Source organism: Bombus vancouverensis, chromosome 7, assembly GCF_051014615.1.
Source record: "Bombus vancouverensis nearcticus chromosome 7, iyBomVanc1_principal, whole genome shotgun sequence".
In the NCBI taxonomy this organism is placed as follows: domain Eukaryota; kingdom Metazoa; phylum Arthropoda; class Insecta; order Hymenoptera; family Apidae; genus Bombus; species Bombus vancouverensis.
This window is the reverse complement of record NC_134917.1, coordinates 3002693-3026123: the sequence shown is the minus strand read 5'-3', so window position 1 is coordinate 3026123 and position 23431 is coordinate 3002693. Positions and strand designations below refer to the sequence as shown.

Genomic DNA, 23431 nt, shown 5'->3' with positions numbered 1-23431 from the left:
CGTTCATAAGTATTAAGACATATTCTGACTTTGGACAAGATGTTATAATTGCTCCAAATTATTAAAGGAAAAATTAATTGATTAGAATTTTGAATTCACGCGAGAAAGCAGCCAATTTGCTTGTCTCTTGCCTGTGTGTACTCCCCATACGTTCCATGTTTACGTATATTCTCATACGATTATATATATATTATAATTACAGAGGTCAGTTATATATATTTGTTGTGTATTTAGAAGAAGAAAATACGCATATATAATATATATATATGTATTATAATCACAGAGCTCATTTATATATATTTGTCGTGTATTTAGAAGAAGAAAATACACAATTCATGTATTTTATATTATGAGAATTTTAAATTTGTGTTACATAATATCATTCATAAATATTAAGACATATTCTGACAATGGACAAGATGTTATAATTGTTCCAAGTTACCAAATGAAAAATTAATTGATTAGAATCTTGCATTCGAGCGAGAGAGCAGCCAATTTACTTGTCTTTTACCTGTGTGCACGTTCCATATGTTTCCATGTGTTTACGTATATCCTCATACGGTTATATGTATATTATAATCACAGAGCTCATTTATATATATTTGTTGTGTATTTAGAAGAAGAAAATACGCATATATATAATATATATATGTATTATAATCACAGAGCTCATTTATATATATTTGTCGTGTATTTAGAAGAAGAAAATACACAATTCATGTATTTTATATTATGAGAATTTTAAATTTGTGTTACATAATATCGTTCATAAATATTAAGACGTATTCTGACTTTGGACAAGACGTTATAATTGCTCCAAATTATTAAAGGAAAAATTAATTGATTAGAATCTTGCATTCGAGCGAGAGAGCAGCCAATTTGCTTGTCTCTTGCCTGTGTGCACGCCTCATATGTTCTATGCGTTTACGTATAGCTTTATACGGTCATATATATATTATAATCACAGAGCTTATTTATATATATATGTTGTGTGTTTAGAAGAAGAAAATACACAATTCATGTATTTTATATTATGAGAATTTTAAATTTGTGTTACATAATATCGTTCATAAGTATTAAGACATATTCTGACTTTGGACAAGATGTTATAATTGCTCCAAATTATTAAAGGAAAAATTAATTGATTAGAATTTTGAATTCACGCGAGAAAGCAGCCAATTTGCTTGTCTCTTGCCTGTGTGTACTCCCCATACGTTCCATGTTTACGTATATTCTCATACGATTATATATATATTATAATTACAGAGGTCAGTTATATATATTTGTTGTGTATTTAGAAGAAGAAAATACGCATATATAATATATATATATGTATTATAATCACAGAGCTCATTTATATATATTTGTCGTGTATTTAGAAGAAGAAAATACACAATTCATGTATTTTATATTATGAGAATTTTAAATTTGTGTTACATAATATCATTCATAAATATTAAGACATATTCTGACAATGGACAAGATGTTATAATTGTTCCAAGTTACCAAATGAAAAATTAATTGATTAGAATCTTGCATTCGAGCGAGAGAGCAGCCAATTTACTTGTCTTTTACCTGTGTGCACGTTCCATATGTTTCCATGTGTTTACGTATATCCTCATACGGTTATATGTATATTATAATCACAGAGCTCATTTATATATATTTGTTGTGTATTTAGAAGAAGAAAATACGCATATATATAATATATATATGTATTATAATCACAGAGCTCATTTATATATATTTGTCGTGTATTTAGAAGAAGAAAATACACAATTCATGTACTTTATATTATGAGAATTTTAAATTTGTGTTACATAATATCATTCATAAATATTAAGACATATTCTGACTTTGGACAAGATGTTATAATTGCTCCAAATTATTAAAGGAAAAATTAATTGATTAGAATCTTGCATTCGAGCGAGAGAGCAGCCAATTTGCTTGTCTCTTGCCTGTGTGCACGCTCCATATGTTCTATGCGTTTACGTATAGCTTTATACGGTCATATATATATATTATAATCACAGAGCTTATTTATATACATTTGTTGTTTATTTAGAAGAAGAAAATACACAATTCATGTATTTTATATTATGAGAATTTTAAATTTGTGTTACATAATATCATTCATAAATATTAAGACATATTCTGACAATGGCCAAGATGTTATAATTGCTCCAAATTATTACAGGAAAAATTAATTGATTAGAATCTTGCATTCGAGCGAGAGAGCAGCCAATTTGCTTGTCTCTTGCCTGTGTGTACTCCCCATACGTTCCATGTTTACGTATATCCTCATACGATTATATGTATATTATAATTACAGAGGTCAGTTATATATATTTGTTGTGTATTTAGAAGAAGAAAATACGGATATATATAATATATATATGTATTATAATCACAGAGCACATTTATATATATTTGTTGTGTATTTAGAGGAAGAAAATACACAGTTCACGTATTTTATATTATGAGAATTTTAAATTTGTATTACGTAATATCGTTCATGAATATTAAGACATATTCTGACAATGGACAAGATGTTATAATTGTTCCAAATCACCAAAGCAGAGATTAATTGATTAAAATTTTGAATTCATACGAGATAACAACATAAGAATTGGTGAAAGATATTTGTAAGAGTTGCAAGACGAACGTGATAAGTTAGAAGTTATCAAATTTCATTTTGTTGAAAAATTATGCCATTATACAATCGTTAGTTAACGTTTTAATGTTAAAAGAATTCATGACAAATTACCCTCATTTAATATTATCAAGTGCAATGCAGAACATATCCACAGTCGAGGAAATTATGCATTTTCTGAACAATTTAATAAATACATCTTATGAAAGATGAGCAAGTATTCAAATACTCATCAATAACAGTGTATGTGCAACGTGCGTGTAAAGATGAATATTATTTCACGCACGTTACGCATGATTGATTACGAGCATTATACGTATGAGTGTAATAATAGTGTGTTTAAAAAGTTGTGACCTGCTTGGAAATTATGTTCGTTCGGTTGGATAGTTTTTATATTGCTCCTTTAGCAGTTCTTAAGCATCGTGCAGTGTTTATTATGATTGAAGAGAATGTGAACGCTTGAATGGTGTAATTATCGTTAGAAGGAATTCGTAGGATGAAGTTGGCAATTGTATTGCACTTGAAACTGTTTGGAAACTTTCAACTCTCGGATTCTTCGACTTCGCCAAAGTTTAGTTATGATTTTATTGTAGCCTTTAAATACTTCCGTATTCGAACAATCTATAAAATCTATATGTAACAAAAATCTAACACAATTTTGAATTTAAGTTCACGTTCGTAATTTAAATTTCAAAAATTATTTGCCAAAATTGTGTTATTTGTCTGTGATCTGTTTTTTTTTTATTTTATATCCATATCATAATTGAATTTACAAATTCCTTTACAAAAATTAATTATTCGCAAATGACAAAATCATGTACAATACTCCCTTTTATAATAATTCATCAACTACATGATACTAGCGATTTGTCAAGTTACAAACTGTAGTTTATACACTTTTCTTTTGCAATTTTACAATTTTATCATCACGTGATGCTCTAAATGCAAATTGTAAAATTTATTTCGTAAAATCGGTTCTGTCATAACCATAAGTAGTTATTATATTATACAAGAGAATTTACCGATATTAATAATTTGCAATTCATAAGATTTTAATAATAATATAAAATCAAACGTATTAAGTTGACGTCAAAGACAAATGCAAATGAGATACTCGTTTTTTTAAATAAATGTAGAAACAATCACATTCTCGGAAAAATTTCCATAGAACCTTTTCAATTTTCATTCTCCACAATCTCGTACGATTAGAATCGGAAACTTGAATGAAATACTCGGAAAGCTCTAGGCTAAGCGAAAGTTTAGCATGTGTCGCAGGTACACGTGCGCGGGCGCACGTGTGCTCATTTGCATACGGTTCTTTAATAGGCACACGTGCGCATCGGTGTGCGTAAGTCGGCCTTTATGTTTATGAATGGAATTGTAGTGGTGACGTTGGTGCGCGGCACGTACGTGCGTAAAGTTATATTGATGACTCAGCCTCTGTCTCTTGTTGCACTCGTGATGCGCCATATACACATATTACGATCCTCGGAAACGTTGAACCGCCCCCTTCACCCTTTCACATTTGTATCTTCTCTATCGTGCCCTACCGACGTTCTCCTATTTTTTCCTTATTTTTTGTTACCCCTTACACCGCCTGTTTTTCCTCTTTTCTATCTCCTTCTTGCTAGAAGCTTTTCAATTAAAATCCATCACTTTTGTTCGTTCGTTAGTGATAGAGCTATTTTTTAGATAATTAAACGAAATTGAATTTGACATTTGAACTATTTAAGAATCAAAGTGATCAACTTCGTTTTGTTGAAAAGATTTCTTGATTTTAGACTATGATTACTATTTACATGGGTTTTGCTTACATAGACGTTTATGGAAAATTGAAATGATGGGCTGAAAGGTTAAAAATAATGACGTAACTCAAGTCTCGTAGATCTTCGGTTCTACGTTTAGTTCAGATCTTCCGTTTTATCGTTGTTTAATGACTCGAAGAAAAACAATGAATTTTCTGTAATAATAATAATAATTTTATAATATAATAACAATAGTATAGTATAATAGTAAATAATAATAGTAAAAGTATAATAATAATAATATTATTTTGAAATGTAACAGTGAATTGATTTATATTTTATATCACTATAATTTTCAACAAGTGTGCAAGGATATAAAAAGATATCCAAAATAAAAAAAAAATTATTTGTTACGAGCTTCTATTTCTTTGTGTAATTTTGATCGCAAAAATATAAACTTACTCGCACGATTTACATAAGATACGTTCGAAGAATTTTGGACAGAAAATAGCGCGACGTTAAATGAAAGTGAAAATATTTTCGAATTTTGCACGTATCATAGGTATTGATTGTTGAATGGCACGTGGCTGGGTTAACAGAGTACACCCTGTATACATTGAAGTTGGGTAACATTGAATACCCTTCCTTCCGAGCGATAAAGTTACGAGAGCAGGTAAACCTCTAATTACTTGAAGCGTTGTTCGCAACTGTTACGTGGAAGCAACATTATTTTAATCCATCCATCAAGTGGCACGAGTATGCTTATTGACATATGCACGAAACGATGTTACTCGGTCATTTAGACTCTGTGTGTTGAAACTTTGAAAATTTAATAGAATAAAATTTTATCCCCTTCCGAAGGGAAAGATTTACATATATTATCGGTATATCAGTGTTATACATACAAAATGTCTCATCTACATTGAACAATGAATATTTATGTGCATGTTAGACTTAAGTTGTGAAAATAATATTGTAATTACTATGAGACACCAGTATGGAGAATATAATATAAGATTTAAAGTAAATGGAATAATATTTATTGAAATTGTGAAATGTTAGGTCGTCCGGAAAGTTTCTTTCGTCTTATAAGGAAATAATGGAAGCACGATATTTCCCGTTTTATATTATTTTATCGAATTACGTATGATCCATTTTGTTCTATCAAAATAAAGATCACAACGTTCGACAGATTAGGTTTCATGTTTGTATAAAGATGCGTCGTTGTAGAAGACGTGTCTGTAAAAGAAAGACGTTTTTCAGACAACCTAATATTTATTAATATAAATATTTATATCATTAATATAATATTTCCAATTTCATATTGATAATATTTTATACTTTTATATTTCATAAAAATTTATATCTGTTGGGAATTGTGGATGTTAATCGCCGAAATAAATGTGTAGCAACACTTAGATTACACTTAGAATTGATATCAAAATAGTTTCAGATTTATTTAATATGTGATTTACAAGATCTTCGTCGATATACATTTGCACGAGTCTCAGCATTCTCTTTGTCTCACCATCTTCTTTACCACACTATCAACGGAACAATTGCATTCATCTGTTTTACGAGACGCTGTGCACGCACATATTAGGTCGTCCGAAAAGTATCTTTCGTTTTATAAGGAAATAATGGATGCACGACATTTCCCGTTTTATATTATTTTATCGAATTACGTATGATCCATTTTGTTCTATCAAAATAAAGATCGCAACGTTCGACAGATTAGGTTTCATGTTTGTATAAAGATGCGTCGTTGTAGAAGACGTGTCTGTAAAAGAAAGACGTTTTTCAGACAACCTAATATTTATTAATATAAATATTTATATCATTAATATAATATTTCCAATTTCATATTGATAATATTTTATACTTTTATATTTCATAAAAATTTATATCTGTTGGGAATTGTGGATGTTAATCGCCGAAATAAATGTGTAGCAACACTTAGATTACACTTAGAATTGATATCAAAATAGTTTCAGATTTATTTAACATGTGATTTACAAGATCTTCGTCGATATACATTTGCACGAGTCTCAGCATTCTCTTTGTCTCACCATCTTCTTTACCACACTATCAACGGAACAATTGCATTCATCTGTTTTACGAGACGCTGTGCACGCACATATTAGGTCGTCCGAAAAGTATCTTTCGTTTTATAAGGAAATAATGGAAGCACGACATTTCCCGTTTTATATTATTTTATCGAATTACGTATGATCCATTTTGTTCTATCAAAATAAAGATCACAACGTTCGACGGATTAGGTTTCATGTTTGTATAAAGATCGCTGTAAAAGAAAGACACTTTTCGGACAACCTAAATATCCGTAGAGGATTTGTGTAGAGGATGTTGGTCGGTGAGGTTTAATGACGAGATTGCTCGTTGTTGAAACCGTGGAATATATTTAAAAATAATAAATTAATATACAGGCTATGTTCGCCGAGACTCTCGTACTGTGTGTAAGTCGTAAAATAATGACTCGTTAATTAGATCGCTGATAATTCGTTGATAACTGAGTGATAACTGATCGACAACTGACTGTAACTCTTTTCGATTGCATCCGATTGTATTGTTTATACTGATCGAGGGAGAGTCGGAAAATTCCAATTCGTCTTCGTTCGACGATTGCACGTAGCGGCAACAGTGTCTTGCCCGGTGTTTATTTATTCTTAAATTACGTGTAGCCTAACGATCTTGATACTCCCAGGCAAAATAACAACATGAGTCGCTATCGATTCGCTTCGTCCTTTGACTCCTGTGCCGCTACATATCAATGGCAAAGATATACGAAAATAGGAAGAGAATTATGTCGAATTTCGTTGCTGTGAATCACAAAGTCCAATGTTATTTTTTATAAATTTTCCTACTTAACCATTTAACTTACGATTTACGTTCGAGAATGCCCGTACTATTTACGTTTGGTCGGATCATCTTGTAGGTTAAGGGGTTAAAATATAGAATGAAAGAGAATATAAACAAGTGTTTGCGACAGAGAACTATGACCGATATTTTTTACGCAAAATCGTACCCGGATGGCTTTTTAACGGCGCGTTATATAAATATCGTTATAACATTTCCTCGATTTTATTTCTCCGATTTTATATTCGCGAAACAATAACGCAACGCGAAACGGGAATAATTTTTCCCTGCGACAATTAACCACGCGTGCTAGTTCGAATTCCCAAATTTGCCATTCGTGGCAATGTAGAACGAAAGCGTGAGAAAGGGGGAGAAAGAGAGGAAGAGAGAGAAGCAGGGACAGAGTAGGTTAGAATAAAAGGAAAGAGGGAAAACGGATAAAGATTAACGGGGCAACCATTTCGAAGACTAATTGCATAAACGCGCAAATCGCGCCTCTGGAACAAACTACTTTCGTTCATTCTCAGCGACGCGCGTATATCTCGGGCCACGCATTATCGTATTTTTCACGTAACGCGTTCATACGGCGCAACCTCGCCGCCGATTCCGATTTGCATATCGTATGAATAATGCATACGCCTCTAACAGTAACAAACGCCTCGAATTACCGCCAACACACGAATAGACCAGATAACTAATATTAATAATAATTAATCTTCCTTCCGCCGACTCGTGTTTCCATCTTTCGATAAACATTATCACGCAACCTTTTTTTCTAATTGCGTGAAAATTCTATTTTTATAATTGAAAACCATAGAAGTAAAATATGACAAGTTAGATTTCTCTTGATTTTCTTAGTTTAATTTCACTTTATGGTTAAACAAAAGAACCCTAACATACTGTACCTTGCCTTTAAATGAAAATCTGTTAGATTCAAACCTTTTCAAAATATAGGCAAGCAATATTCCAGTAATATTAAAGAAATTTTTAAAGAACATTGTTATCATTGTTTGAGAAAAGGCGAAAAATTAAAAATCCAAAATTAAGAAATCTAAACTTTCAGTTTCAGATTTCTCCTGATATTTTTATTTTAATCTCACTTTATGGTTAAACAAACGGATTCTAACATAATGTACTTTGCCTTTAAATGAAAATCTGTTAGATTCAAACCTTTTCAAAATATAGGCAAGCAATATTCCAGCAATATTAAAGACATTTTTAAAGAACATTGTTATCATTGTTTGAGAAAAGCCCAAAAATTAAAAATCCAAAATTAAGAAATTTAGACTCAGTTTCAGATTTCTCCTGATTTTTTTATTTTAATCTCACTTTATGGTTAAACAAACGGATTCTAACATACTGTACCTTGCCTTTAAATGATAATCTGTTAGATTCAAACCTTTTCAAAATATAGGCAAGCAATATTCCAGTAATATTAAAGAAATTTTTAAAGAACTTTGTTATCATTGTTTGAGAAAAGCCGAAAAATTAAAAATCCAAAATTAAGAAATTTAAACTCAGTTTCTCTTTCAGTTTCAGATTTCTCTTGATTTTTTTATTTTAATCTCACTTTATGGTTAAACAAACGAATTCTAACATACTGTACCTTGCCTTTAAATGATAATCTGTTAGATTCAAACCTTCTCAAAATATAGGCAAGCAATATTCCAGTAATATTAAAGAAATTTTTAAAGAACATTGTTATCATTGTTTGAGAAAAGGCGAAAAATTAAAAATCCAAAATTAAGAAATCTAAACTTTCAGTTTCAGATTTCTCCTGATTTTTTTATTTTAATCTCACTTTATGGTTAAACAAACAAATTCTAACATACTGTACCTTGCCTTTAAATGATAATCTGTTAGATTCAAACCTTCTCAAAATATAGGCAAGCAATATTCCAGTAATATTAAAGAAATTTTTAAAGAACATTGTTATCATTGTTTGAGAAAAGCCGAAAAATTAAAAATCCAAAATTAAGAAATTTAGACTCAGTTTCAGATTTCTCCTGATTTTTTTATTTTAATCTCACTTTATGATTAAACAAAAGAACCCTAACATACTGTACCTTGCCTTTAAATGAAAATCTGTTAGATTCAAACCTTCTCAAAATATAGGCAAGCAATATTCAAGCAATATTAAAATTTTAAAAACATTGTTATCATTGTTTGAGAAAAGGCGAAAAATTAAAAGTCCAAAATTAAGAAATTTAAACTTTCAGTCTCGGATGTTTTTTCCAATAATATTAACTTTTCAAAAAAGATGAGGAAATTTCTACGAACCCAAAACGTTATAAACGATAACAATTGAAAAGGTCATTTACTTTAATACTAGCGATCCATAGAAAAGGCAATACATGCGAATCAGAAATGGAACACTCGCAGTTAGAAGAACGTCTTGCCGGTCGAGTTTCGAGTTCGAGTTTGTGTATCTGAAAGAAACGCGCGAACTCGGCTACTCGACTAATCGAATCACGAAACTAACTCATTTGCGTTAATTGAAACGGCGCGGAGTGCCGCGACGAGGCCCCGACGGTCACGAGTTCAATCCTATCGAGACCAAGAAAAAGATGTGTTTGTTTAATTAATTGGCTCTCCTTTGAGCGAGCTCAGCCGTAAAGAACAATCCACTAACGTTACAACGATTTTGACACGTCCGAGCAATCTCCATCGATTATCAGGCGTCGTTAATTCATTAATTAAAGAAAGATGCTCTTATCTCTGGACGAAAGCCATCGATAATAGCACAAAGGTGCTAATCTGGCTGAAAATAAAAAACAAGCTTCTCTGTATATGCTTTTCTATCATATTGAAAATAAACAGAAGAAATTTTGTTCGAACATCGTACTCTATTCTTAACGTCAGATTTATAATCATTATAATTGCAATGAATTCTAATTTTCAGATTTAATTTTTCCAAGATAAAGATTCTCAAATTCAAATTTTGCACATTTTAAATTCAAACGTATTAACTTTTGCATTCAGTGTTACCTTTTCACCTTCGTGTAGCGTGGAAAATTTCATTCCATTAGCAGCGTCTAATCGAAATGCAGCGTGATCATCGATGAAGGTTTTCGAGAGTGCGAATATCGAACGCGTGTTCGTGAAATTCCACAGGATTTCTTGCCGGTTGTGGCGTCGTGCGAGAAATTAAAGCCCGTTCGCGTAATACCGTTACGTGACGCTACATCGCGTCCCGATCTCTCCAGCGTCGTTTGGTAATTTGGTTAATGCGAGAAAATTTGGATTATATCCAGACCCGTGGTTACCGAAACCGAATCAACCATTCGACACGATTGCGTTACTTGTTTGTCACAGTGTTAATTTCTCTACGGTAAATTCACGCGGCACTTTTATCAATATTTTTTTTCTGTTTTATACAAAAATATTTTGAAATTTTATTAGCTGTGTAATGACACCGAACGCTTATCAGAAAGCTTTCGAAAACTTTGAAATTTCATTAGTTCTGTATATAATAAAATTCGGCTATCTTGATTAGACAGTGGATGTTTCTGCAAATTCATATTTTTATCAACACCTTGAAATTTTATTAGCGGTATAATGACACAGAATCCATCGTGGTCATGTTAATTTTCAAACAAATCTGAAAATGTGTGTACGGTAGTTCGCCAGAGTATACTAACGACTATAAGAAAGCTTTTATTCATATTTTACATTTCACGGGACAAACTTTGAAATTTCATTGGTTCTGTATATAATAAAATTCGGCTATTTTGATTAGACTGTGGATGTTTCTGCAAATTCATATTTTTATCAACACCTTGAAATTTTATTAGCGGTATAATGACACAGAATCCATCGTGGTCATGTTAATTTTCAAACAAATCTGAAAATATATGTATGGTAGTTCGCCAGAGTATACTAACGCTTATAAGAAAGCTTTTATTCATATTTTACATTTCACGGGACAAACTTTGAAATTTCATTGATTCTGTATATAATAAAATTCGGCTATCCTGATTAGACTGTGGATGTTTCTGCAAATTCATATTTTTATCAACACCTTGAAATTTTATTAGCGGTATAATGACACAGAATCCATCGTGGTCATGTTAATTTTCAAACAAATCTGAAAATATATGTACGGTAGTTTGCCAGAGTATACTAACGCTTATAAGAAAGCTTTTATTCATATTTTACATTTCACGGGACAAACTTTGAAATTTCATTAGTTCTGTATATAATAAAATTCGGCTATTTTGATTAGACTGTGGATGTTTCTGCAAATTCATATTTTTATCAACACCTTGAAATTTTATTAGCGGTATAATGACACAGAATCCATCGTGGTCATGTTAATTTTCAAACAAATCTGAAAATATATGTACGGTAGTTCGCCAGAGTATACTAACGCTTATAAGAAAGCTTTTATTCATATTTTACGTTTCACGGGAAAAACTTTGAAATTTCATTAGCTCTATATATGTAGGAATGTTTATTATAAATTAACAGAAAAGACAGTATGATAAACACAATATTGTAACACTCTCGCAAAATCAAATATAATATCGCGCTTCACGAATTCGCTTATCACTATTTCTACGTCACAGCAACACGATGAACTTCTCTCGACCACGATTAATTCAACTCTGACAGCATTACCACGCTCATTTTTCCCTTAACAAACCTTGGTAACGCTCACAACACTCCTTGACAACATTAACGTATCTTAACAACGTTTATAAACAATCAGCCACGTCTTTCCCTATCGTCACATCATTCCACATATATAATAAAATTCGGCTATCTTGATTAGACTGTGGATGTTTCTGCAAATTCATATTTTTATCAAGACAAATAAAGAAATGGGAAACCCATGTCGAGATTTGTTTCACCTACTGAATATTACGATGTTTTATTGCGTACTTCGGTTGTATTAAATTTCCTTCATATTATGCGTATTTTTCTGCGTTTAAATTTGCGATAAATACACAAAAATCCATGGTCCAATCGGTGCAAAAACGAATCGGAAAACCGCTGTATTAACTAAATTATCGATCAACTTTCTTTCTGTATATATTTTACAAGATTTATTTGTCGAGTATAAACTGTTGGAGAATCACTCGTAACGATAAATCGTATCGCTATTTTGTTCAGAATAACGATCGATCGGTAGGTTACAGGAGAGGAAGCGTAATATCGGAGTGGAAAGAAATTATAACGACAGGGGATTCTATTTAGCGCGCGTACGATGTAAATCGTTGGCCACTAAATTTTCCACGTATTTATTAGCTATTCGCCGGTGCGTAATGTGCCAGAACCTGGCTATTTATAAGGTAGCTATTTATCCGGCTGAGCTATTCAATTTTCGTCTTCCTCGTTCTTTTTAACATCTTCTTTTCTATACCTCTAATATCATTTCGATGCGATATTGCTATTAATTAAAATGTAATTATCACCTTGTCGATCATTGTTGAACTTTCTTGCTCTTACTCGAGGTACATATACTGACTTACGAAAGTATTTCTAGTACGAGAGTATAATATCTTATCGTAACACATTTTTGTGCATATATCTGTGTGACATTTTTAAAAATATTAGGTTGTCCGAAAAGTGTCTTTCTTTTGCAAACGTGTTTTTTGCAACAGTACAACTTCATACAAACGTGAAACCAAGTCTGTGAAATGTCGCTGTGCTGAGATAAACAGAACAAAATGGATCGTACAAAATAATATAAAACGAAAGACGTTGTGCGTCTATTATTTCCTCATAAAACGAAAGAAACTTTTCGGACAACCTAATATCGTCGGTACTGTAATAAGAAATGGCTATTACGATTAGAGTGGTAAGATTTAAAAGCAATTTCATTTTGAATGAACGAGTACAATGTGAATTGACTGCCACGGTTTTTCCTGTGACACCATGATGGTCATTGATGACCGGAGCTTTTGAACTTCTTACAATAGTAAAAACTGAATGAAAATTGACAGTTAGGGCATTTTGAATGTAACCGATAAATACAAGATACTTTGAAATAAAAAGTGCCCCATTGAACAATTAAACATTTTTATTAGAACATCAATAAAAAAAAATGAGAACAAATCTTCCATTTAACGGTACACTGTGTTAAAACACTTTAAACATAAATGTAGCTCATCGATACAATCTGGACGATAGGTGATCACCTTTTTGGTCCGATCCTTAGCAATTTTTGATCCTCACTGTAACATTTTTTTATAGCACTCTGTGCAAAATTTTCGTGCCAGGTACGCTTGTCCCTCTTTCTTCAGCATTTCGTGTCGCAATCTTTGTCGAATAAGTATATTTGACGGCTCTGATGAATGGCACTGTGCAAGGTGCATTGCGAGTGCCATTCTAAACGCTGATACCTTGATTTTTGTTTTCGTTGCTTGTTTATAGAGTATCATCGCGTTTGAAATTGATGTATTTAACAATAACTCTAAAGCTAATTTTGTATACCACTTGAGGGTTCTTCTATGTGGTGTAGAATATGCTATCGTTTGATATGATAAATCTACAGCACGTTTTCCTCTGTTGTGATCTACCACTACCATTGGTTTATCACAAACATAACTTTTTTTGCGGACCTTCACCATTTCAGCCGAATGTTTCGTCGAAATCATAACAATGTCACGCTTGTCTCTCCATCTTACTATTATATATAGAATGAGCAAATACTGTTTACTAATATCTTCTACACGTTTCGACAATATATTCTGGACGTTTTGCTTACGACGAAAGAACGAATGCGAATGGTTTGTTGAAACAAACGAAGCCTTGTTACAATATGGTCATCACCAATAAGATAAACGGTCCATTGGGAAAGAATGTTGTCTTACATCACCAATTTATTATTATTTTGCCATTATATGCTTTGAATAATAAAAATACTCCCGTGGCGTCCTGAGCGAAACACGTGATTTCGGCGTGGCACTCAAAGTGTTAAGCACATAATTTGTGTTAATGGTAATTCTACTAGTATTTTCAAGACTGTATTCTGACCTCTATGAAGTACATACGTGTTGCAATTACATTTCCTAATTTGTTTCGAACGTTGTCAATGCGATTATGATAATCACAGGTGTGTCTTATGCTTATCTATTTCTACAAGTGTCGATATACTAAATAGATAAATACTTTCGCGTGTCACGTATATTAAAATAATATACTAAACTCTTTCTTTGTCATAAAAAATGGCATTAAGTCGGTCGTGAGTTTCCGTACGACCAGTTTCATCGTGAAATGGAACGAAACTCGCGTGAAAAAAATTCCTCTGACATCCGTAAATGAAAGAAGGCAATGATTTATGACTTGGTTGGACAATCAGTGATATACGAAGCAGACTTTTAGAGAAGCAAACGAATTTCTCAAGAAGAGAAAGACAGATCGAGGCCACGAAAGTATTTCGTTGGCACAATAAAAAACAGTCGATGTTACGGTGCCCTTATCGTTTCGAATCGTCGAGAATCGTCAATGAAAAATCTGTACGGCCGTCGAAAACGGAGACGACACGCACGCGGCTAGTAATATTGATTTCGTATTAACGAACGCCGATATACAGACGTTTCGTGGCGTTCTCTCATTTGTAGCGCGACGACCAACCTGACTGACCCTCCACAAATATTACCTTCGTTCGCGTTTCCACTTCGAAATCAATTTACTCGTTTGTGGTATTACTTTCGTTCGTCGACGATCGGAAGAAAGAGAGACAAGCAATTTGACCGACACGCGACGACGACAGAATCCTGGATTTTCCACTCCCTGCCCACCACCGTAGTTAGTTTCACATAGTTATTAACGATCGGTACATGTTTAAAGAATGGGCAGTAAAATGTGAATAACTTTCAGTGTCATTTTGCCGGTAATATTGATAAATTTTTCAAAGCACAAAATTGCTAGATTTATGAGAAAAATGTATCCTGTCAATTTTTCCCTGTTTTCTGCAGTAGGAAAAATATTGTAGTTTTGAATTGTCAGATTTTATTTTTTATTTTTTTTTTTTACTACGGCATTTATTATATCATAAATTGCTGCGAGTATTATTTGTAATTATATCGCAATTAGCTGTCCATAGACAAACTGGGTCGTTGGTAATTTAAGCGAAAGTTGAAACTAGCTGCGTGTGCCCGGCGTTTCTCGCGCTTTTGAGGGGCTGAATAATTTGAACCTTGGGCATTAAACCTTCTTTCAAGGGTCTAAACCCTCACAAAATTATTTTTTTAAATATTCATAATTTTTTTTCAAGTCCTCGCTTGTTCAAATTTCGCTTTAATTTACTTCCCGCTTTTTTTTTTTTTTTAAGTGATACTTTTACGTTAAATTTTGAAATTATCCAGGATACACGTGCACCATCGTGCGAGGAAAATCGATTCTTCACATGTTCTGTCTTCAAATTATCGAAAATCACCTATCGAGTCACTATAGAAAAATTTGCTCAGGCTTAAATTTAACGCATTTGGGTGTAATTGAGGTTCCCGGTAGAATTTTTGCCAAGGTGTTGAAGAATATTCATAGAAAATTTGGTGCGGTTACGTTGACTGCTGTGGAACTCTTTACAGAACACACAAACTTTGATTTTTATATATATATATATATAATGTTCAATTCTAGGATAATTCAGGGATCGATCCTGAAAATCTGAAAATCGAGTTTATTGTAACAATACTTAAATAAAATACAGAAGTAACAATTAATGATAATTCATAACAATAAATAATAATAAATAACAAAGCTTTGTACAAGGTGTACCTGAAAATCGAGAATCGATTTTCCACGTCCTAAACTACCACTCTTCCTCTGTCAATCTTCGATACTCTAAATAATAATTTCTCTCTTATGATCGTGTCTATTTCTAACGCTCGAAATCTTTCTTCTTCTCTAACCGTCCGTCTGTGAAATGACTGTTTGGCAAATCGTAACAACAAATAAGGCCACACTGTCCATTAAACAGAGGAAGTCCCTTTGTTTATCCGCGTTTGAACTCTTAGGGAGTTTACGTATATAAGCAACGAATTGTTTTATACATAATAGATAAAAAATACATTATACATAAAAAATCATCAATTTTGACAGGAGTTATTTTTTTTATCAATCCTTAATCTTTACGAAAGAGTTGAGATAAGATCAAGGAATGGAATAAATTTATTTCATGGATATTCTATGCTTTTCAAGAATTACAGTACGTTTACATTGTAATAGAATAGTAAAAAGAATTGTTAATTCATGGACTGGGAATGTATATTCGTAGCATTCCATTTCAAAGCGAAATGATCGAAATATTAGTTATTAAAATATTCGTCCTTGCTTTAATTTTCCTCTTACACGTAACAGTATGTTGCAAGTATCTCGGTATAGTCGAATTTGCCCGATATCGTTTCGATATCAGTCAAAGTTGCTCCCTCGTACGGAAACTTGGTCTGTTTGCACCAGGAACTTCTGAAACATGGCGAAATTAAACATTTACCCTCGGTTGCATATGGTGCACCGTTCACCGTGTACGTATAAATATTTATCAGGAGTAGCTGGCTGTAATCCCTCGCGAAATGGATGCTCCGTGAATATGAATGGCGATAATCGCGTGCACACTATTGTACTTTGTTCCACGTAAGCAGAGCGGCTGTTTTCATTCATTGATATGGAAAATTGATTCTTGCGATATGCTCGAACTCGAAGCATAGAGTTGTCAGAGTGTGCAATTTTTTCGAAATTCTGAATCCTTAATCTTTTCATATTCTCTGAAAATTTACGAAAGTTTCGCGTTATCGTGCAACTGTTAGCTCAAGGATTATAGATGCCGAAAGAATAATTTTTGGCAACTTTAATAATTAAATCCAAAGATAACAGAAACTGAAATTTAATTCCTTATAATATCAGATTATTGTTCCTATCTAATAAAAATGGAATGTATTTTCAATATAACTGAAATCGAACACTGATTTCGCATCGTATTGCTTACAGTATTTTGTGATTTTCATATTGCGTGTATTTTGTTAAATTCCACCACCATTTGCACCTATAGTTACGTCTGAATTCGATCGATTCATTAGAAATAAAATACAAAAATGTTCAAGGCTTTCGATGAACGTATCGTTGGCTATTAGGGAATGTCATATGTTAAAACTATGAGAACTGTCTCGCGTCGAACCGAGAATAAAAAACGACCAAACGAAGGATAAAGGGCGAAACGGTGGCGCGTAATGAACGAGTAGAAAACTCTTCGGTTAACATGCAAATGTGACGGAGATTTCCTAATGGCCGTGTGTTTGCATTCTAATTGGTCGAGGCGGTGATATAGGAACTGCGGAGAATCGTTCGACAGCGAAATATTAATGGCACCTCGTATTTCTCTGTTTCAGATGTGATGGAGCCTCGTGGAGCCAGCTTTTACTATGAGTTGAGGCCCCGTAATTAATTGTGAGTATTTCAACATTTTAACGCGCTTTTCCTTACCTTCCATAATCGATCGTCGCTCCATATTTGTTCACAGCGTGATTTGACTTTAATACACGGCAAATTAAATTTTATTTTCTATCCTCAGCATTGACAATGATCTATATAGCAGTAACATAAATAATGTAAGCAAAGTTGCAAATTGAAAATTCTTTTCCTTCCGTTTAAATTGCAACGTGTTAAGAACAGTCGAAGAAATTAATTACCAACGAATAATCTTTGTAGTCAATGCTGAAACATAAATTAAGAAAAAGAACAAATTAACAGACCGCGGATTTCTATCCCATTTTATCAATTACTAACCATGGAAACACATTTCTTCTTACGATTCTGTAAATAAAACGCTAAACTTAGAACCGGTTTTGGCAACAATAAATGCATTTAATTGACTAATTAACAACCTGTTAAAGCACTATATCGCGTACATGCAACATCCAACATGAAAAGCTATCTATTTCCGTATCTAATCACAAGCAAAGCAATAGAATTTAAATAGACGTTTGTTTCATGTGTTTAGGTAGATATTATTCTATACATTCTATACATTTTTGCATTTTGAAATATCCATAAATAATCGTAGTTTATTAATTATTCAGCATCAAGATTAAAATCGACCATGATTCAAGCGTATCTAGTGTAGTATCGTGGAAAAAAGGCCTGTGGCGGCACTCCATAGCAAATACCATCACTCGACACTAACTAGTGTCGGACGACGCGACCAAGTTTTCAGGATAGAAAAAAATAAAAAAAAATCATAAAAAAGCTCCGCTCCCCAGCGGCTTAAACCCAAAAATTGTATTAAACACGAAACCGCCGCGTATTGGTACCTTTGCCTAACATATCATTACAAAAATTCTGTAAACTGTTAAAACTGTATTCTTGGACTCAATAAACTTTAAATCTTAAAAAAGTGTCGGACGACAGCAGCGCAGTGGTTAGCGCCTTAGGTTGCTAACGTTCGGAACTCGGGTTCGAATCCCGGCGACCGGAGTCCGATTTTTCTTCCACGATACAAAAAATGAAAAGAAAAGCGGCTGTACACAGCAGCGACGTCTTACAGCCTGAGTATTCCGATACTACACTAGTAACCTTGTAACGTTTGAAATCTGGTTTAAAATGTCACGCGTCTGTATGTCTAACAAATCCTCATCCTCCGTGACTGTTCGTCTGGACTTCTGTTCGCATTATACTCGTTGATCGAAGGAAATGTAATTTACGCAGTGATCGAAGCGTTTCACGCTAGTTTCATTAATGGAAGGTTTAGCGAGTCGGCAGAGTCAAGGTCCATGATCTTGCGAATCCAAGTTCACGGGGATCGTGAACGTCCAACTAAGCAACCTTTCTCTTCGCCCTTGAATTATGCGCACAGCATTGAACCACGCGGTGTAATTATTATCGGTTCAAGAACGCGGTATTGTTCATGACAACGACGATCTGTCTCCAGTTAACTTCATTTGCTAAGAAATGTCTTCTTTGTCCTCTTTCTCTATCATTTCTTTATTATATTAACCCTCTGCTTAATGATTTGTTTACGACCAATTTAACGCGAGACGCACAAGCTAGTAGCAAAGAATAGCTCGCGAGGAACTGAATCTACCAAAATAATATTTCTACAAAAGTTGTTCGATGGAGGAAATCAAATGGTGGAAATTGTTTTCTGTAGATCGAGTGGTGGCGGGAAAAAGTGAAATTAATTTTTTAAGTGAAACCGTATATTCCTTTTTAATAGCACGATGGAATTTGTTAAGACGATTTTAATAAATGACCTACCCTATGCGGGCATTTATCGTTGGAATATCTTACAAATTATATTGTAAATTCGCAAAGGCAAAAACTATATTCATGTTCATAATGTTTAACGCATTTGATCGTGCTGCATTAGTAGTTAAGGGTGAAATTTACGGAAACGGTTCTTTAAAGACATAACGAAAGAAAGAAGAGAAATCCAATTATTTCGCTGGTATCCTGCGCGCTGGTTCATCGAAACACCCAAACCACCTCTTTGCAAGCCAAATCGGAGCCGCGTAGCTCGGGCGCGCGTTCCGAGCTCCGGCCGGTCCACTGGCGCACGCACGATCGCTCATAATCGCAGGTAACCCGAGCAACACACAGAGAGGAGAGAGAGTCGATGCGCACACAGAGAGCCGTGTGGCAGCTAACAGAAGCAGCAGCGGCAGACGCGGTCGCTCTCGACGGAACCGGATCGCGCGGGTGTGTACAACGCGAGAGATACACAGAGAAGAGAGAGAAGAGACCGGGCCAACACAGCCGAGTGGAAGCGTACGAAAGTCCCTGTTAGCGACGCTCTATGCCCTATAGCATCCATATAACCGTCGTATTCGTGGCTGTTAGGGGTAGAGAGAGCGAGAGAAACGGAGATAGAGGGATGGTGGAGGTTAAAGAAGAAAGATAGCGAGACCGCGATAGGAACCGAGCGCAAGAGAGAGGCAGATAGAAGTCGAGGGATGGTTTTGCTCTGGTGGCTCTGTATTGATTGCTACTCCTCCTCCACTTCCACCGCCTCCTGCGACCACATCTCTCGTTCTCTCTTTTTCTCTCGCTGAATTCTCTCTCCGGTCGCCGTGCTCTCCGAGCGTTGCCTGTATATTTCTCCTTCTACGCGTACCTGTCTCTTTTTTCCTCCCTTTTTCTGCACCCCCTTCCTCCTCCCGTTGGCACGTTCGCCAGCGTTCACCGCCACCCTTCGTTCCATCTCCGTCACCCTCCGCCTCTCCGCCTCGTTCATCCGTCCCTGTCCCTCTGGCCGTTCTTGCTGGCCCGGTCTCTCCTCTCTCCGGAGCCGCACACCAACGCATCTCGTAACCGTTGCCTCTGCTACGCGCAACCATCAAGATCCGAGGTCCTCGTTGCCACGTATATCCGAGCGAACCGCTCCTCTTTCCTCTTCCAACCACCCTCCTTCCTCTGTTTGCTTCTTTCTCTCTCTCTATCCCTCTCGTTTGTATGTTGTCCGTCTCTGTTCCTCGCTCTCACTGTTCTCCTCTCTTGCTTCTCTGTGGAGAACCGACCAAGTTCGTCTGTAATTGACGCAGATGCGGCAAAGGGGGAGCGGGAGGATAGCAGAGACCGGTGACAGCGGCTTCGACGGCGGAAGCGCAATTCTTTGCGCTCCGCGTGGAAATTGATCGAACCAGAGCCGATGCCTGTGTAGAGGGGCAGGCTGCCTGGCATCGATACGAGACACGACTCGTTACCCACGGATAACGAGAAGTCTTCTTCTTGCGTTTAAGCACGGTTTCCTTAGATTCGGCTTAGTTTTCGTAAATTCAGGATCGAGGGCATTAAAATGTCGCGAGCTGTGCTGCAGAGTTTCGAGTGCTAGATCTTGAGGAATTGTTCCTTTGTTTCCAGGAAGATGTTGGTCAGTGGAGGAACGTTTTATTTGGACTTGTCCTTACGTGCAACAGGATTTTGTTGCTACGTCATGGTATTCGTTGTGGTAATATTCGAGGATTAAAAAAAGGGTAAATGAAAATAAAATGAATCTCGATTTCGCCCTACAAATGCCATAAATGCTGGATCAAACATCGATCAAACGTTTAGAATCGTTATGTTCTGTGCTGTACAGGTGTCGATAATTCGATATATATGCACATTACAGCTTTAAAGTCTTTAATATCCTTGGTTTCGTATAGCTCAATCCATCTTGAAGTTTTTAGACAAATAAACATCATCCTTGCTAGCCAAAGGACTAAGTTAAACAAGGATTCTCATTTTCCTATATGATCTGTGATCCATCGAAAAATGATATCGTGTCAACACACGCGACATGTTTCCCGTGGTCTGTTCCTCTACCATGTTTTGTATCCATTGAAGAGAATACTTCAAACAAGTGGGAACAGCATTTAAACTGGCGGCAAGATTCGCGTTGGGAAAACGGTCATAATTTAACGTCGATGACAGAAGGTAACGTTCCTTGACAGCAGTCACCTCGAAATTGACACCTGTCACCGTCACCTGCTGTCAGACGAGTATCCGACTAGCATGTGCATCGATAGCGTCGCAAAACAATATCGTTCTCCGTTATTGATTGATCGGTCGGCCTGCGGATTTTTCCAGCAATTATTAGAAACATTTTTTCGCAGTGGCAGGCTTTTTCCAATGGAACATGGTTCCGTTGTTGGAAATATAAAACGAGAAAAAAAACTATCCACGCTTCCTGGAGGCGTTTTTCGGATGGAGATCGACTTTTATGGAGAACTCGCGTTACCAAAATTGTTGTTCGTCGTTGATCGTAGTTTGATCTGCGTGTCAGTTACAAGGTACATGGCTTCTTCGTTTTCGTTTTCGCAACAGGAAAATACAGGTGGGTGGTGTTTGTATCGCGTCGATGAATTGTGCAAGTCGTAACGATGGAAACGCGCGGAAACAACAGAGAGGAAAGATTCGTGATAATTTTAATGAAAAATATTTAGAAATTTATGGACACCGGTGGAAATGGAGTGTGTATGGGTTGATAAAGAACACAGAATCGGTAAATACGCGCGGTCTTGATTAAACGATCAAAGTTAACAAATAAAATATAAATCATTATGCAAATAACCGACGATGGGGTTTATCATATGCGTCGATCGGTAAATAAATCATTTCTCTCTTTGTCGAATGAACATTGTACCAACGCGTAACAAACGTGTAAAATTTTAGCGAAGATATAAAATCATCCGCTCTCTCGTACCTCTGGATACCAGCACTTCGTTATTCACGCCCGTGTAATTTATCTTCTGGCAATTTTGCGGCGTATCAAAATTAAAAGTTACTATCTTCTTTTTTAGATTTTCCGAAACACCGAATATCACCATTTTCCCATATTAGATTGATGTATGTTATTTTATATTTAATTTGATGAACCTATCCAATTTTATTCTATCGTTAAAAAATACGAATCTCGTTTATTTGCTTTCATGAATAACGAGAATTTTCCTGCGTTTCTCTTATATGAGTTTAAATTTGAAAAAGTGGTGTAAAAGTGGAGATACAAATTTGTAATTCGGACAAGGTTCGAGACATCTTCTAGACAGTTTCCTAACGCATGAATCATTCTAGAAACAATTGTAACTCTATTCTAGAAATTTTTCAATCCTAAAACTGCTAATTCGTATGAAATATCGACTGTTATAAATGAAACTATCTACTTGGTCCTTAGGAACGTGTCTTGAATTACGTAGAAATTGTTGAGAATTGTGAATCTAATCGCCGAAATAAATGTATAGCAACACTTAGATTACACTTAGAATTGATATCAAAATAGTTTCAGATTTACTTAATATGTGATTTACAAGATATTCGTCGATACAAATTTGCACGAGTCTCAGCATTCTCTTTGTCTCACCATCTTCTTTACCACACTACCACAATTGTGGACCAATTGTATTCATTTGTTTCATACTAGGTCGTCCGAAAAGCTTCTTTCGTTTTATAAGGAAATAATGTATGCACAATATTTCCCGTTTTATATTATTTTATCGAATTACGAATGATCCTTTTTGTTCTATCAAGATAAAGATCACAACGTTCGACAGATTAGGTTTCATGTTTGTATAAAGATCGTTGTAAAAGACGTGTCTGTAAGAGAAAGACATTTTTCAGACAACCTAATATTTATTAATACAAATATTTATATTATTAATATAATATTTCCAATTTTATATTAATAATGTTTTATACTTTTATATTTTATAAAAATTTATATCTGTTGGCAATTGTGGATCTT

At 34.6% G+C, this 23431-nt stretch overlaps 1 protein-coding gene across 20 annotated transcripts in view; it reads left to right on the top strand.

Annotated features, from left to right (window-relative positions):
- LOC117164651 (bromodomain adjacent to zinc finger domain protein 2B) overlaps positions 1-23431 on the top strand; it is a 236752-nt gene that overhangs the window by 139876 nt on the left and 73445 nt on the right. For all 20 annotated transcript variants that reach the window (XM_076619749.1, XM_076619747.1, XM_076619751.1 and 17 more), the window contains one exon: positions 17607-17664. The gene's annotated coding sequence lies outside the window, so the exon portion shown is untranslated. The remainder of the gene's footprint in view (positions 1-17606; positions 17665-23431) is intronic.